This window comes from Ambystoma mexicanum, chromosome 4p, assembly GCF_040938575.1.
Source record: "Ambystoma mexicanum isolate Mex_15411 chromosome 4p, UKY_AmexF1_1, whole genome shotgun sequence".
Taxonomy (NCBI): Eukaryota; Metazoa; Chordata; class Amphibia; order Caudata; family Ambystomatidae; genus Ambystoma; species Ambystoma mexicanum.
Genome location: NC_090927.1, coordinates 530461417 through 530478425, shown reverse-complemented (window position 1 = coordinate 530478425; position 17009 = coordinate 530461417). Strand labels below are relative to the sequence as shown.

General features: G+C 45.9%; 1 protein-coding gene across 3 annotated transcripts in view; it reads right to left on the bottom strand.

Moving 5' to 3' along the window:
- SH3YL1 (SH3 and SYLF domain containing 1) overlaps positions 1-17009 on the bottom strand; it is a 779762-nt gene that overhangs the window by 572187 nt on the left and 190566 nt on the right. The gene's annotated exons all lie outside the window — the stretch shown is intronic.

Below are 17009 nucleotides of genomic sequence, written 5' to 3'. Positions count from 1 at the left end.
GTTGTTCCCGGAAGTGGGAAGTCTTTCTAACAAGGGAAATGTAACACACGCTTATGTTAAAAAACTGAACTACCCGCGTGGAGTGAAAGCATTTATTTTACCCATTATTAGAAGCAACTGGTTACTGAGCGGTCACGCAGCTCCTATTAATGAGGAGACCATTGCTGGTAAACTTATTTTAGCAGAACTTACTTTCCTGAAATGTTACAAGCACAGTTTAATGTTTGAAGAGTTTGCCCATGAAACAGTATTGGCCATTACCTTGGAAGCTGAACGCTGACCAAAAGGTAGGAACGCGCATCTTTTGAAGTAGCAGTTCAAGATCAAACCGAAATCGCGTGTGCCTAATTTCCTTTCCATTAAGAGACTTTTATCTTCTGAACTCTGGAATAGAAGTTGTATAAGTGGCTGAAGCTGAACAAAGAACACGTATTACCCAAGCCAGTAGACCAAACCCTGTTAAAGTGAAACCAGCTAATTTAAGAATGGTACACCATTATTTTGAGTCGGTGAAGCCGTTGTTACTCCAGAGTCCTCTAGTATAAGGGGGGGGGGGGACAAGGTTATCCAAAAACTAAAAGAGTAGCACCACAGCTTTGGGGTAACTGCTGGAGGAAAAGGTGCATATATGAAGCTGGGGAAAGGATCTGGGTACTTGTTAAAAAGACTACATTTAAAATCTGTAGATCTGAGACTATTCAAGTTGGGAAGAAATAGTCTGGAAGCTCATGACAGATTTTGTGGTGGCTGCAAGACAGAAAGAAAGGCAAAGAGGCTGCCCTTTCTTGTCATCCAAGAGTGTCTTGCCAACCTGTAGAGGTAGAAGAAGTCTTGTTGAATTTGCCTAAAACTTTAAGAAGCAGCAGTAGACCAATGGTCATCAACATTCTTGTCAGAACTGTAGTCATTTAATGTAGTAGAAGGAGAAGTCAACTGTGGGGGCAAGGGAGCCTGCTCGCACAGTATCATTAATAGAAGGAGTTGCTAGAGAGAGAGTAGACCCTAAGCAGAAGCATCATGACAAACTGTATGTAAAAGAAGTTGCATGCAGAAGAGTTGTGGTTAAACAGAATTGGTACTTTTGTTGTCAACTTTATCCCTTCTTTCCGGGAAGGAGGTTATCCAGGAACCACATTGGTACTATTGTTTTCTTTGTGGAACCTGGAAAGGACCCACATTGGTACTATTGTTTTCTTTGTGGAACTTGGAAAGGGCATCTTTTCATAAACCGAAGAAGGAACTGTTACCAGTGGATTTTTATTTGTGTGAACCTTTGTTTCTTTGGACCTTTTCAAGACTTTTTTCAAGACTTTCTTTATCCTTGGAAGATAATGACTTTGGGACATTCCTGGGGGTGCTGTGGGGGGGGGGGCTGGGGCAAGATCTGCCTAGGATGAGTAGAAGTCATCCAAGACACTGGTTGTCTGGTAACCTTTTATGTTTGCTGTTTTCATATTGCTTTGAATGTTTATGTTGATTAGTGTGAGGGTGAGGTTTATTTCATTATTTTGTTTAAAATAAAACAGTGAATTATTGCCCCTTCACAATAGTCACTCTGGGCAGGTTGGAAGAAAACGAAATGATTGAGGAAGTATTATGAAGACCGCCTGCATTACCCTTGAGGTGTGTGTGAGTGACTCATGGGACGTGTGGGGGGGGGGGCAGGGGCAGTATAGGGAGGAAAGCATGCCCCCAACAATACTGGTGGCCCAGTGCAGGGGACCATCACATTGAAAGCAACACTACTACTGTCCATTTAACAAAGATAAAACAGAATGAGACATTAAAGTCTGTAGGCGCAGTCCTTGATACAACTTAGGAACAATCAGAGGTATACTCAAGCGTGGCAGAACACTGCTGCAGGGCGGGCTGCAGGCTCTGTCTGCTCATGGCACAAAGCAGTGTCTGCACACCAGCGCGCATGCATCAGGATGATAGATCCAAGACGTCATACTGACCTTTTAGAGGCTCAGTTGCCACTGGAGGGAAACCAAAAAGCTAAGCCAAATAACGCCTTTGCACACTGAGCCTTAGCAGCTCCACCAATCCCCAAAGCTTGGAGATTGTCCAAAGGTACTGCTAATTAGTTAGATGCACACCCAAGCGGATGGAGGACAGGGATGACAAGAGGTTCTGCCTGGGAAAATCAAGGACTGGATTTGGAAGTGGCTGATGGAGAGGCAGAAGCAGTGAAGGAATGGCCTGAAAAGGCAATGTAGGAGCAGTTGCAGAAGGAGTGGAGACAACAGGGATGAGGAGCGGTTGGAAGAGCAGGAGGAGATCAAAACTAGAGATAGTTTTAAGAAAGGAGAGGAGACAACCCCTGGAAGCATAGGGAGAGTACCAGTCAGACAGACTACCTGTAATGAGCAAGCAGCAAATAGAGTAATAAGACTGGGTTGTGTGGTAGTTACAGGACTCTGAACTCCCCGCCTTAATCAATAGGCTGCACAGCTCCTACAAACCTGCCTGTCCCCTGGGAGGTGTTGTGGAACATTCTCAAGTCGAAATTAGTGGAACCAAGAGGCTACATGGCATACCTGGCCATCTTTCCTTGTACCACTGGCAGAGGTAAGCTGACCACCAGGTAAACGCCCAACCGGGGAGATTGTGGCCCAAGACTGAAAGCTATATCAGAGAGAGAAAGAGAAACGAGAGAGAAAGAGAAAGAACGAACGAGAGAGAAAGAGAAAGAGGGAAGGAGAAAGAGGGAAGGAGAAAGAGGGAAGGAGAAAGAGGGAAGGAGAAAGAAAGAGAAAGAGAAAAAGAGAGAGAAAGAAAAAGAGAGAGAAAGAGATAGAGACCAACCTATATCTGGTGTATTGGAGAGCAAAGTGATACCAGGTAACCAAAAGAAAGGAAATAACCTGAGAGACTGATCTGTAGTTGGAAATGTCCTTCTGGGAGGCCCGCTCACAGAGGAAAAACTAAATATTTAAAATGAGAGCCCTCGGATCTATTGTCAAGAGGGTACATTTGTTCAGCAGGGTATCAAGGAAACACCTAAACAACTGATGGGGTCCAATTGCCTTAACGCAGAGGGAGACAGCCTGCAAAAGAGTTAAGGACTGCAACAACCTGCCTTGAAACGAGAGATACTTTGGAAGTCAAGACGGGGAAGGGACATGTTACATGAGGCACCCACAAGGTATCCTCATGGTCCCCTGTGCTTTTCAGTATACACCTGTTGGTTCGTGCAGTTGGCACCACATGCAGAGACCATCCACTTAACTCACTAGTTCAAGAACAGAGTTTATCTTCTTCAGCAATGGCAAACAGAACAACTCACCCCAGGGGAACATTCCTCCCCCTTACCTGAGCCAATCTCAAATTCAAAATAAAAACCTGAGATTTATTTTGTACTACTCCATGACCCTAAAATCTCAGAGCAATACTACTGTTGATCAGTATTTCATTCAACTCTGAGCACTGAGAAAGAAATTCATATTGTTGAAAACCAATGCAATTACGGGACCCCCTATTGCCTTTCATGTCGAAGTACATGGCATTGTGCAACTACATATACCTCTATGCTAGTTGAAACTGCTAGTGAAACAAGATTGACGAAAATGGAAGAAACATCAGAACTGTTCTTATACATTAGGAAAGGCTGTTTTAAACCTTTGTGGCTTGGACTGCAATGCAGTGCCCCGAATCGAAGAGCGTTTGATAGGGGGTGGGGTGGGGGGCACAGAAGAAAAGGTTGTTGGAGCTCCTCAGGGTTCTGCTGAGGGTATATCTATGCAGTCAATGTGCTATACTGCTGAGGGCTAAATAATTCAGAAATTTAAAAGTCAAGCAGTTAAATGTGAGCTGAATTCTGGAGGTCACATGAGCCAGTTGGGCTATCTCCTGGCAGTCTAAACATGATCTTGCATTTTGATTTTACAAAACATATGAACAACAGTATTGAAGAGTTGTAGCAGTCTTCCAAGGAGCCCTAATGGAAAGAAGTGTTAGGATCATGGAATCGCCCAAGATAAATGACAGTTTAAATCTTGGAATTCAAAGAGGGATCCGCTCCAAGTAAGGTAAGGAAAGTCACCTCAAGCGAGTTTTTCGGCTTGTGGGCACAGAAGAGGATATTTATTTTTTTTACATTTGTATAGCGCCCTCAAACGCTCATGCATCAGGGCGCTTGAGTCAAACCAGTTACATGTAGCCCTGAAGGCGCATTAGGTACAAGTCAAAGTATACGTTACATACAGTTAAAACAGGATATAGTGTTTAGGACAGTGGCATAGTTTTATATAACTGTAAACAGGCAGGTTTTGAGGGCTCTATGGAAGGCCCAATAGGATTGTTCAGCTCTCAATGCAGGTAGGAGCGCATTCCATTGCTTGCCGGCACCGACTGGGAAGCTAGACTCACCTGCACTGACACATTTGAATTGGAGTTTGCACCAGTCTGTGTGCCTAGGGGGTTCTGGTTGGTCTAGTCATCAGATTCTTTGTGATTTTTTGGGCTAGATAAGGGGGGGGGAGTTTGGAAATGCACCTTTGTGTGATGGTGAGTGTCTTAAATGATGGGGAGCCAGAGTCGAGCTCTTCAGGCTCCAGCTATATGGTGTGATCTAGGAACGTTCAGTGGGCATTAGTTTGGATAGTCTCGAGCTTTTGTGTGTTGTGCACGGATGTGCCAGCGAAGAGTGCATTGCAATAGTCCAAACTTGTGCAGACTACTGCACGAGCGATTGTTAGACAGCTGTCCGTAGAGAGGTAAGGTCTGGCGGCGTTCAGGAGTTTGGTAGAGTAGACCGCTGAAGATGATATTACATTAACTTGGTGGGTTAGGGAGACGGTGGAGTCAAGGTAAACTCTCAAAGTTTTCACTGCTGGTGAGACAGGGATGTTAGTGCCATCAATGTTGGAGGAGGAGTATTCTGGGCCTAGACTTTTTAACACTGCAAGGGGCCCTACAATCAGAAGTTCTGTCTTCTCATCGAGGCAGAGGCTGTGGGTCGCCATACAGGCTTGGATGGACGAGTATATGGAGCTTAGCATGGTAGTATCATAAGTAGCAGGGAGAGGGAGAAGAATTTGTGTGTGGTCAGTGTAGTTGTTGGAAATGCCTTGGGAGTCTAGAACATATTCACTAAGCCTCTTTTTGACCTCCTATAGGGTTGGCGAGACACATGCCCCTTGAGGCACTCCACAGCTGTTGTGGGAGGGTTCAGCACAGGCATTGTTGGAGAATGCCTTCTTAACTCTGCCTTCTAGGAAGGAGGTGATGCATGATGCCGCTTTTGGCGAAAATTATGTTGCCGTAGTGAGGTGATGGCATAGTATGCTATGGCTGACCAGGTCTAGTAACAGGAATGCAGGTTTTCCAATATCCCTGATATTGTCCGTATGATTTTTAAGGTCTAGGAGTGCTGACTCAGTACCATGGCCTGGACGGGAGCCGGACTGGTGAGCTCCTAGGATGGGATTAGATTCAAGATATTGTTGGATTTGGACATAGGCTGCCCTATTGAGAATTTTTAGTAGGAAGGGGACTGTGGTGATGGGCCTTTAGTTATTGGGTAGTGTGGGTCTAATGAAGGTTTTTTGAGGAGGGGTAGGACCTGCACTTTTTTGAGACTGGACGGTACTATGCCTGTTGAGAAGCAAGAGTTCATGAAGGCTGTGATAAACAGGGCCAAGGCTTCTGCACAATCTTTGATGAGGGTGGCTGGGCAGATATCCCTTTTACATCTTGGGGGACTTATGCTTTTTAAGATGTGTAAGGTGTCCAGAGTGGTGATATCCTTGAAGATAAATAGTGGGTCTCCTCGGATGTTGGGGCTAGGTGGGTCTGGTACTTTGGTGTTCACGTGTGAGTGTGGAAGGCTATTTAGTTTGGAGAGTATTTTCGTCTGCAGCATGTGAATTTTTGAAAGCAGCGCATTCTGAATGCTGGCACATCAGGCTGGGTCTTTGATGATGGTGGAGACTTGAGGGACTGGGGCTTCCAACTCTCCAACGATAGCGAATAATTCTCTAGTGTCTGAGTTAGCATTAGCTATCCTAGTGTTAAAGGTGGTAGCTTTAGCATGGATAATCACTTGCTTATATTCAGTGGATAGGCTGATGAATTTCTGTTTAGGGCAGCAGTTCTCCATCTAGAATCAGCCATCCTTTTCTATAGAGACAATACGGAGACTTGGAGGGAAACAAAGAAATGCTTCAAGATGAAGAGCCTTTGCCAAGAAAGGGGACTCTGGCCTCGACAGTGAAAGAATGGATTATCAGTTCAAAAGCAAAAGCACACTGCTGTCTTGCTGTTAAAGAGCCTGCAGTGTGGGGCCATTGGTATCGCTGGTGGAGTAGCCATGGCTGTCCAGCAGATGGGCAAGGTTGACAAAAACAGACCCCAGCTCAGGGAGAGTGGACAAGGGCTCTCAGAGGCTGTTTGAGGGAACCATGGATAAAGACTGGATAGGAAATGGTGCCGGAGGGGTGTTGGAATGAAGAAGAGAAATAGTAACCTTAGCTAAGGTCACCGGTCGAAGGTTGAACAAAGTGCAGCAGAACAAGTCACTAGAGGGTGCTACACAGTGAGAACTGTATCGGGGTCCTGCTTTAAGGTTATGTGAGAATAATTCATCCAGGAGCAGGGACAGCCATGCAGGGGAACTGGCAGGATATGGTGCGCAGACTAAGGTGTCAGGAAGTCCTGAAGGTCAGCGGATCAGAACACTGTCGATGTAGTGATCCAACGGGTCCTGTTGGATCAAGGGGACAAGAGAGGCAGAGATGTTCTCCTGGGTTTTAAGAATGGTGCTGAGATGCTGGAGCAGAGATTCCATTACGATGCTTAAGCAAATCCTTTGCCCACTACTGTAGGGATCAAGTAACATCGGTTGACAAAATACTGATACATACGGTCAGTATTTATGCTTCAACTGGGAGGTCGAGGATGACCTTTTCTGCAGTAATACTAATGAACCATTCAGACTATTGAATCATTCAGACATTTGGCACCCAGCAAATCTGTTTTGGTCGCCACATTCAGGCATTTACATGGGCAAGATTTAAGGGATTGGGATTGAGATTCCAGAGGACCCTCAGACATCCCACCCCAGGTACAATCACACATGTGGAACTGAAACTGTGCTGGCACAAGTAATGTAAAAACCTATCTGCATTACTTGATACCATCAATTTAGTAGCTAAAATGCCCTTTGTCATGTAAAGTATGCAGCCATAGCACAGTCCTCGGCAATATCTTGTAGATTAATGTATTGCTTAATGTAGTAGTCCGTCTCCACCTTTGAAAGAAATCAAGGAACTGTCTACATGGAACTTGATTAAGGATGACATGCTAAAAGACCCCTCATTTCAATGACCCTGCATTAGAAGACTGCTTTTTGGATTGTGATATTTCTTAAGTCTGCAAAATGCACCGATTCAAAGAGCACCAACACGAGCCTGGTTTGCACGATGTTTAATCTCCCAGGACAGTGCTGTGGCCTAACTGTAGAGAACCTATGGAGTAAAACACAGAAAAAACTCCTTCAACAGAGAACTGGACAAAATGCAGAGGTTTCTTTGTGTACCTTTAAATGGTCACCAGGTAACACCTGATGACCATTTAAAGGTACAAAAAGAAATCTTTGCAGGTGGACTCTTAGTAATGCTTCACTGGAGTAGAGTTGGGTGCACTTTGAGCAGGATGTAGTACGCTATTGACAGTGCCAGGAAATCAGAGTACCAGAATTGCGTTGCCCTTTTTGGAGCCATCAGAATCATTTTGCATTTTAAGGCTTTCAACTTCTAGACTACTTATACTACCAGCAGTATGAGGATTTTGAACAGGGACTCATGCAAAAACTCATTGCTCCAGTCGGATACAAAAGTTTCACCTACCGGCCTGTTCTGAATTAACCTGGATGATAATTTCAGGGATTTGGAATTGCTTGTTCAATCTAGTTCTGGCAATTTCCACAGTTGAAACATCCAAGCCAATGAAGTGAAATCCAGCTCCCATTTGAGATTTTCTGCGAGAATCCTGTTGCAGTGATCTGCTTGTAAGTTCTGTACTCCTGGTTTGTGTTTAACAAACACGAACATCACATGTTTGGCATTTGTGAGAAACCTCAGGGTATTCTCTAGGATCCTCTACGCCGGTGGCAAGGGAACGGCCATCGCTTTTGGATCCTGACCCTGGGGGGTGGACAAGCAAAGGAGGATCACCTGGGTGGAAGTCCTTGGGGAATGACAGTGGGATGCCTTCTGGCGAGACATGGTATCCCCCTTACCCTAATGTCTACCAACCTGGCCCTACCCCCAACCTTAATGGGTTATTGTAGTTCAACTCCCCTTCTTTCCTCTCTTGAGACATCTGACAGTACGGAGAGGAGGAAAAGACTGCCAACACCACACACTCTCACCACTCTGGTACTGAGACGAGGAAGAAGCAACTGAGAGCAATGAACACCATTTACTTCACCACTTAGGTACTGGGACGAAGAAGATGCATGAAAGGTATGAAGGTCAGGCATGTCCTCTTAATCAGAGTCAGGCAGAATTAAATGATGGAATACACCTGCAGCCCATTGAAGGACCACAAGTGTATAAAAGGGAAAGCCACGAAGGAGTGGGAGAGAGAGAGATCTGTGGATCTTGGACAGAGATTGCTGTAAAACCAGGGGAATCCAGAGGAAGCTGTGGTGGGACACAACTACGAGAAGGGACGCCGGCCGACATCCCCAAACAAAGGGAAGCCTCCTGTGTGCAGAAGTAAGCCTTGCGTGTGAAGTGGGAGCAGAAGGAGCTGCAGCGTGGCACGAGCACCAAGTATGCTGGGCCCGGTCTTTCAGAATCATTGAAGCCGCCAATGGGAAGAAGGAAAGTAGGTAGGACCGCCGGAGGAAGATGCTCGTAAACCGGTGAGTGCTGGGGAAGTTACCCAGAGACAAGGCGGACTCTGGCGTTGTAAACAACGCAGAGGCAATAAATGTCTCAATTACGACTGGAACTATGAATGATTGAATGGCAAGTGGTGCAAAAAGCAGCAGACCGGCTAATATGGAATATGAACTGAATAAAGATAGCAAAACTGCTAATATTGAATACCAAACTGAAGGCAAATAGCAAACTTGCTAATGTTAAATCATGTACTGAAAGAAAATAGGAAACTAAAATTGAATGAAGGACTCTGGCTGCAGTTTTGAAGTCAAGTCTGAGAAACTATTTGTTTGATGAATATTGAATTGCTAAAATGAGTACTAAAGGTTCCTGGTTGTGCGACCTGTAATGGGTGGATCTGCACCAAGACCAGGAAACCCCCATTTGCCATCCAAGAGAAAGGTAACTTGAACATTGTGGTGAACTTGTTGATACTGGAGGAGAAGCTAAAGAATAAGCATAAGCATGTGCTGGAAATGGCTCAGAACCTTAAGTTTTGGAACACTATTTATTTCATACTTGACATCTCTACACATTGTTTGGATGTTAGTTGTGAGGGCAAGCATATGTTCTGGACACAGACTATTAAGTTGAACTTACTGACGCATACTATCCTAAGTTTCTTTAGGTAGGGAAAACCCACCTTAGCATAGGACAAGTTAGGCCTTCTACCATCCAGACATTTAAGTTAATAAAGGTATTTTTGTTACATTGAATCAGTTGTCTGTGCCTCCTTCCATGATGCCAACCTCATACATCCAAAGTCCACAAACCTTGTGCTTCTCTGGACAATATGATCAACGTTCCACCCTACTTGTGTCTAATACATTACTCTCTTGGGACCAGTAACTGCGTTGCAATGACTTATGGCAAAAGTGTCGGCAGCTCTCGGTTTCCAAGATCTTGGTATGCAGCATTTCTGCACATGAATCCAACCCTAGGGTTGGCTGGGAGCCAGAGTTTGCTTACTAGCCTCCCAGAAATATTACTACCACTAACGCCTGTGGATTCTGAAATCTCAGGCCTTTTGCCTCAAGCATTCCGGTTGTAGTTTGGATGTCGTTGTTCAAATGCCCAATGGCCCTTGTATGGGGGGGGGGGGAATTCAGATATTGGCAAATACATGTATAAAAGAACGTTGACGGGAAATGGAATTATAAGAGAATTTTAATGTAAGTGGAAGGAGGCGGCTGATTTTCGAAAGAATAGGCCTCTATATTGCGTGGTAGGACTAATGCTTACACTCAATGTTTAATTATGTACCTGCTAAGAGAATGAGCGAGAAAACTTGGCAACTGATGTTGGCATGTGCTGCCTGAGTAAAGAGAATTTTGAAGTATGCCAACAATGCCAAAAATATATTCATGTTTCACAAACAGAAGTTACTTCACAGGAATCCTCAGAGTAATGGGAATCGTAATTACATTAAGGGTAAGCATCTGTGTTGGTTATCTCTTGAAGACTGGGGAAGTGACCATCATTGCCTGGGTTTGTTTGGCTCCTGTTAGAGGACTACTGTACTTACTCAGAAGGCTGAACTTCTTAGTGAAGTCATAGAATCTTCCGTCCATTACATTGAAATCAATGTACTAAGAAAGTTATAAACATCTGCTCTAGGGGTAAGTTTGGGATTGCTTGGGGATTGTGTGCTGTCCATTCAACTGTTCATCCTGCAGCACCGATATTAAATATTTACTAAACTAATCTAACCTGTGATTAGTCCTATGTCTATTTTCAGGGACACCTTTGGCAGCAGTCGCCTTCTACCATGAGCAATGGTAGGAGGATGCAGCATAAGTACGAGACTCATATGCACCTTGAAGTATCTAACTGACCGATGTTCTTTCAAAGAAAAAGAATTGTAATCTTGCAAATGCTTTAATTCTGTGATCCATTTGCATGGCGCCATTTTAAGCATCCATTATGGCCCTTAAAATGTTTATGCTGTTCTTCAGGTCCTGTCCCTGTTTACAGAGAGATTAAGGGACAAAACGTCAAACTCTAAACTACCAGCCAAGCATACGTCACAAACCTGGTTTGTGAAATCCAATTTTCCACATGTACACAGCACATTTACTACTCACCAAGAGCGATCTATCCCTTGAAAATGGTTAGTGAGGTAATGTTTGTGGCATGAGGGAATAGACATTCGAATAGGCAGTCTCGCAGAGGGCCTGATGCAGCAAAGAAAACACAAAGATCTTTTCCTTGGTCAGGGTTTCATTTTCACAAGTTCAAGACTGGTCTCCCTCTTTCGGGCTCGGACCACAGGTGCCCCTCGCCCGGGCTCAAATTCCTTTTCTACAATGTTCACAAGTTGGTCTCCCTCGTTCAGGCTCGGACCATGGATCCCCCTTGTCCACGGTCAGATCCCGCTTTTGATACCAGAATCGAAGACTTTCGAATGTGCAATGGGTTTTGTTTAAACCGTCGCAGGACCACTTAGATTTACTTCACACAATTTACACTTCACATCGGTCTGCTTTTATTTCCTTGTGTCAGGATACCATACAGAGACCTTCGACAGAGCACATTCACAGTGCTGAAACACTCTGTCAATGGTAACGTATCTTTTCTTCCAATGTTCAAATATTCACCAGCAATTTAGCTTCACTCGAGTCTTTCATCACACACGTTTAACAATGTTCCTTCCAGCGCTCACTTTACAATGTTGCCGCTTGCATCCTTGACTTCAACACAGACCGGTCAGGCATCAGTCTCCCCAACTAACCAGTGGTGTTGCTCTCTGTCGCTTCTTTGTTCTTGGAGCCAAGGACAATACCACAGCGTCTGCGCTCCTCCCCACCTAGGTCAGTTACGCGACCCTCGATATCTCAGACACACAATGCAGGATTCTTCAGCCTTGTTTCCTGTTCTTACATTTTCTGCCTTGAAGGTTTCTTGAAAGTAACAGCTTCCTCTCAAAAAGGTCAAGGGTGTTGCCACTCTCATGAACCTTTCGTGCCAGGCCTTCTTTCTCCCCTTGTTCAAATGCCAACTCGAAATTGCTGTACCTTTGTGTGTTTTGCCTCGCTCAGAGTGTGCTCTCGTGCTCTCTCTTTTATCCGTGTGGGGAAGTGTAATGGAAGTCAGGTGTGAGTGATTGTCGATTATTGCCCGACCTCACCAGACCATAGTATTGGGACTTTATTTATTTGCATTTGTAAAGCGCCAACTGCCCTCGGGCATCATGGCACTGTAAAGAAGGCTTACTTGGTTACATAAGTGCTTCACACGGCGTGCATATATCAATGTTACTTGGTACATTTGCAGTTACAGAAATTTCATTGCAATAATTACATAGATTGGTGGGCAAGTAAATAGTGCCAGCCACATCATACATGACGGAAGCTACATAAAGTTGCGTGGTCAGTATCGGTAGGCAAGAGCATGGTGCCCGCCACATGCTGCATGGCGGCAGCTACAAACAATTGCATGGTCATAATTAGTGGGCATATACATGGTGCCAGACACATGATGCATAGCGGCAAACAACATAGATGCGAGGTATGAGTCCATAGGTAGGTGTGAGGAGCCAGGCACAAAATATAGAGGAGGCAAGCTACACATAGATGCAAGGTTGATGTCAGCATTGAATAGTATGGTGCCAGGCCCATGTAGCAGGCACATACTAGTATGGAGGCAGATCAATGAGCAGTAACGTGGAGCGAAGTTCTAGGTGTGGCCGGCACACACTTCACATACTAACTGGGATGAGTGGTGGGCACGGGCGACCAACAAGGGGGTGGGGGGACGGATACATGCATACTGGCAACTGCGGGAGGTGGGGGGCATACTGGCAACAGTAGGGGGTGGGGAGGGGAAACAGGATACTGGCCACAGCGGGGGGTGGGGGAGGGATACAGGCAAACTGGCCACAGCAGGGGTAGGGGGATACAGGCATACTGGCAAAAGCGGGGGGTGGGGGGAGGGATACAGGCATACTGGCAGCAGCGGGGGATGGGGGATACTGGCAACAGCGGGGGAGGGCTGAAAGCAGGTTGCGCACCATCAGAGGGAGGTCATCACAACGCTTGTGGCAGTCGTGTACTGTGCGAGGAACGGGTCCCACATCTGGGAGGAAGTTGCCCGGAAGGTGTACACCTTCTGGGCAACTTCCTCCCAGATGGCATTTTTTCAGATTTGTGTGCTGCAGCGGTGGTCTGTTGCAAACAGCTCGCCAGCATGTTATACGATGCAGTCTGTAAGGATAGTTAGCTCCTGTTCAGTGAAGCGTGGCTTCTGCTGCCGTCTCAGCGATGCAAGATGCCATGCCTGCTAGTGCAATGCCAGTGTCTGCGTCTCTGGATGGCAACAGAAACTGTGCGATTTTAAGTGGATTGTGTTTACCAAAATTGTCGCCGGCTGTTCCGGCGGGGAGGTGGTTTCCAGTGCCAGTGTTTCTGTTACCATTGTTTTCAGCAACGGCATACCGTAAACTGTGCCACCAGCATTGCTGCAGGTGTTGCCACCGTTTTTACACTTGTTTGACAGTGTTTCCATCATGCTGGTTGCACCGTTTCCGGCATGCGCGCTTCCACAATGTTATAATGTGCTGGTGATTAAGTGGTTACGGTTGCTGGAAACAGTCCCATCGGCTCCATGGAATCATCAGCAAAATACTGCCACACTTGATATGCATTTATTTAGCCACTTATATAGCGCTCCAAGCCCGAAGGCATCTAGGTGATGAGGGCCGATGTATGCAATGCATTGCTATGTTTTTTTTTTATATACCAGGTGATTCCTTCCCTATCTGCTGACAGGGAATATTCAAGCATATTCTATGAAAGATCCAATGCTGGAGAAGACTATGATACAACAATTAAAGCAAAAACGTACATTAAAGGAGTCACCTAGGAGTGGAAGGAGGGCAACAGGGAGACTTCAAGAAAGGGGAGTTGTCCATCGGGCAGTTCACTGTCTGACCCTGACCAGCCTCATCTCAAGTCCCAATTTAGGCAAAATGTGTGCGTCGGTGGTGCGCTTCCAAGCCCTCAGCATAATGAACACCCTCTTGTCTCTGCTCAGGAGCTTTGTAATGATAGAAAGGAAGGAGGTTGGTGGTGTGAGAAACCTGAAGGAGTCTCCCTGACTAGTTCCCGGGGATATGTCATCCAAGTGGCCAGAACACAGCCATCGCTATTGTATCCAGTTCCAGGGGGTGTAGCACTCTACCCCCCCTTTTTCCCAACGAAAGACGGGTCAGTGTTTTCTGTTTTTTTTTCTTCTTTCCCTCTCTCTCCCTCTATCCCAATGTCCCTCTCTCCCTCCCTCCCTCTCCCTTCCTGCCTCCTTCCCTCCCTCTCCCTCCATAGTGAGAAAGGAGAAGGAACTGTGTGGTTGGCAAGAGTTAACCCAACAGAGGGATGCCTGCAGAATGGGGCAAAGCATGATGCCACAATTAACATTGTGTTGACAAGAGTGAACCCAATGGAGGGATATCCACAATGGACTGTTTAAAAAGACATTGTGAATGCAAAAGGTGAAATCTTGTGAAGAAAAGCCGTATTGAACCCGACAGAGGGAGGCTAATATTCAAGAGGGGTCTGAGCCCAGAGAGGGGGTGGGGGTTTGCAGGGGTGAAAAGCCATCACCTTCCATACATACAGAAAAGAACTTTTAGTTTTGTTATTTTGAAGCCATCAGGTCCTCTGAGGCAAGAGACCTTTTTGTAGAAAAGAGACCTAACCACCAAAGATCCTGATACCCAAGAACAGAACTGTAGTCTCATGCTGGGAAAGCTCGAGTGTGTGCTATGCTCAGAAGTTCAGCCTTGTCCTTTGCTCAAAACGTTGGGAAGGGAGACCCTTGGGTGTAACATCCTGACTTATCATTTGTGAACATTTCTTTCTTTCTTGTCAATCCTATCCCACACCATTTTTGTATTTAGTTGTAAGGATTTGCAATCGTTCTGTTTAGTATAGGCCCTTTTAATGATAAGACGCCACTACGACTGCCTTATTATTTGATGGTCATAGCTAGCTCCCATCTTAGATTTAGGTTTACATTAGGGTTTTTTCAACCTACCTATACAGTTTAATAAACACCCGTGAACTTTGATCACTAGTGTCTGTCTTTACTGTTTCCACCATGAGTTCCTTACAGGGGGAACATGCAGAATAAAGGGGAGACATGCAGAGTGCCAGAATAAGGATGCAATGGGCAGTTCTATTTCTGGTACTGTCTCAGGTGTTGACTCCCACATTTTTCCAAGCTGAAAGAATGAGCCAATTATCTTCTGCAAAAGACTACAGAACAATTGAATGGGTGTGTTCAATTTGTCAGTGCTTTAGTAAAAGCTCCTAGAGGGTATTTCTGGGGAACTTAATATATACTACATTGTATTCAGTGAAGGGGATGGTTTATGTGGTGGTGCAGGCTACCATTGCCCACAAAGTGTTGAAATAATTTTCTTAGTGGACTTTATGCCATTGTTTAGGCATCCATAATGTTTACTTGCTGTCTCCCACTATTGGGGAATTCAAATAAACTGGATCAGAGTTAAAAGTGGGATGGTCATGGTTAAGACTCCACCATATTTTTAGCATAGGTGGAGTGAAGCAGTGTATGGAAGGAAAACCTGATTCAAACACAGCATAGCTGGTCCTCAAATGGTACCCTGGACAGAAGGAGATGGCATGGCTGATGTCATTTTACTCTGTTGGCACCTTATGGGCTCTGTGGCTTTTTAATGCGGCAGAGAGTGGCCCTCAGCGGCCCACTCCACAAGGCATGCCACTAATGCTGGTGGGAAACTAGCAAGGTGAGTAGGCAGTGTGCTGCTGCAAAGTTAATGTCCCCCCACCGCCCCATCCCCAGGTACCTGCAACAGCAAAGTAAACCACCATCATCCTCCTACTTCACATAAAACAGTTTCATGTGAAAACCCACAAGCATATCCATGCATTTGATGACTTTGCAACTCAATGGAGTCATAATGTTCTCCTGTCTTCCCACCTCTCTCTCTGCCCCACAGGTCAAGCCAACTCCAGAACTGCCACCTGTCTTCTAGGTCATCCGACCCATGAAGCATATGTCAGTTCAGGCTTTCGTCGCTACTTTCTCTCCTCCTCCTGCACCTTTGGCTGACCTTAAACAGCCTTCTCTGACCTTCATCTCTCCACCTCCAACACTCTGGATGTCCTTGCCCCTGCCATGAGGATCCGTTTGAAGCCCAAATCCAAGTGCTACTCTTGGCATGATTCCGACCTCACCACCCTTAAACACAAGTGTAGGGCGGCGGAGAGGAAGTGGAGAGCATCAAGTGCACCCCCTGACAAACTGGCCTGCTGCCTACTCCAAACGCAGTACATACTCTCTGTCCTCTCTAAGAAGAGAGCCTACATCCAAGACCACATCTCTGCGGCATCTAACACCTTGGCCGAACCTTTCAAAATCTGCAAGGAGCTGGCCAAACCTGCTGCAGTCTCTACCACTCCGGTTCCCTCAAAGGCCCTCTGCACAGCCTTGGCCTCTAATTTCACGACTAAAACTCAGGGCATGCTGTCCACCCTCTCTTCCTCTACCACTACTGGCCCGTCTGAGGCCGTCTCTCCTCCTTTCCCCTGTTCACCCCCAACTATGTTTCTAGACGGTCTATGAAAGTCTTGTCAAAGCAGGTTCTCCCCTGCTCATCCAGAACCATCAAGAACCACATCTAACACCCTTGCTCCAGTCCTGTCCCATTTCTGTATTACTCCTTTGCCATTGGAACTCCCCTACCCCCAACCCCCATAAACATGCTCTTGTGCAACTCCTTCGAAAGAAGCCCTCGGCCAATCCCCTCAGCCACTTCTGCTTCTTCTCCCATACCAGACCGCTTGACCGCAATTCAGGAATGGTGTGCGCCAATGATCTCTGCCTTAATGCCAGTAAGACGTAGATCCTCCTCATTGGGACACTGGCTCCCTCCTTTCCTCTCTCACTCTAGCCGCCCACTCTGGGCCCTCTTCCTGCTCCTTCCTGTGAGGCTAAGAACCTTGGTGGCATCTTCGACTCCACCCTCTCCTTCTCTCCTCACCTCTCTGACGTTGCCAAGATGTCAAACTATTACCTGCACCTCCTCAGAGGTATTCTTCCCTTTCTCACTTTCCCCCAGAAGCTCACTGTCTCCAG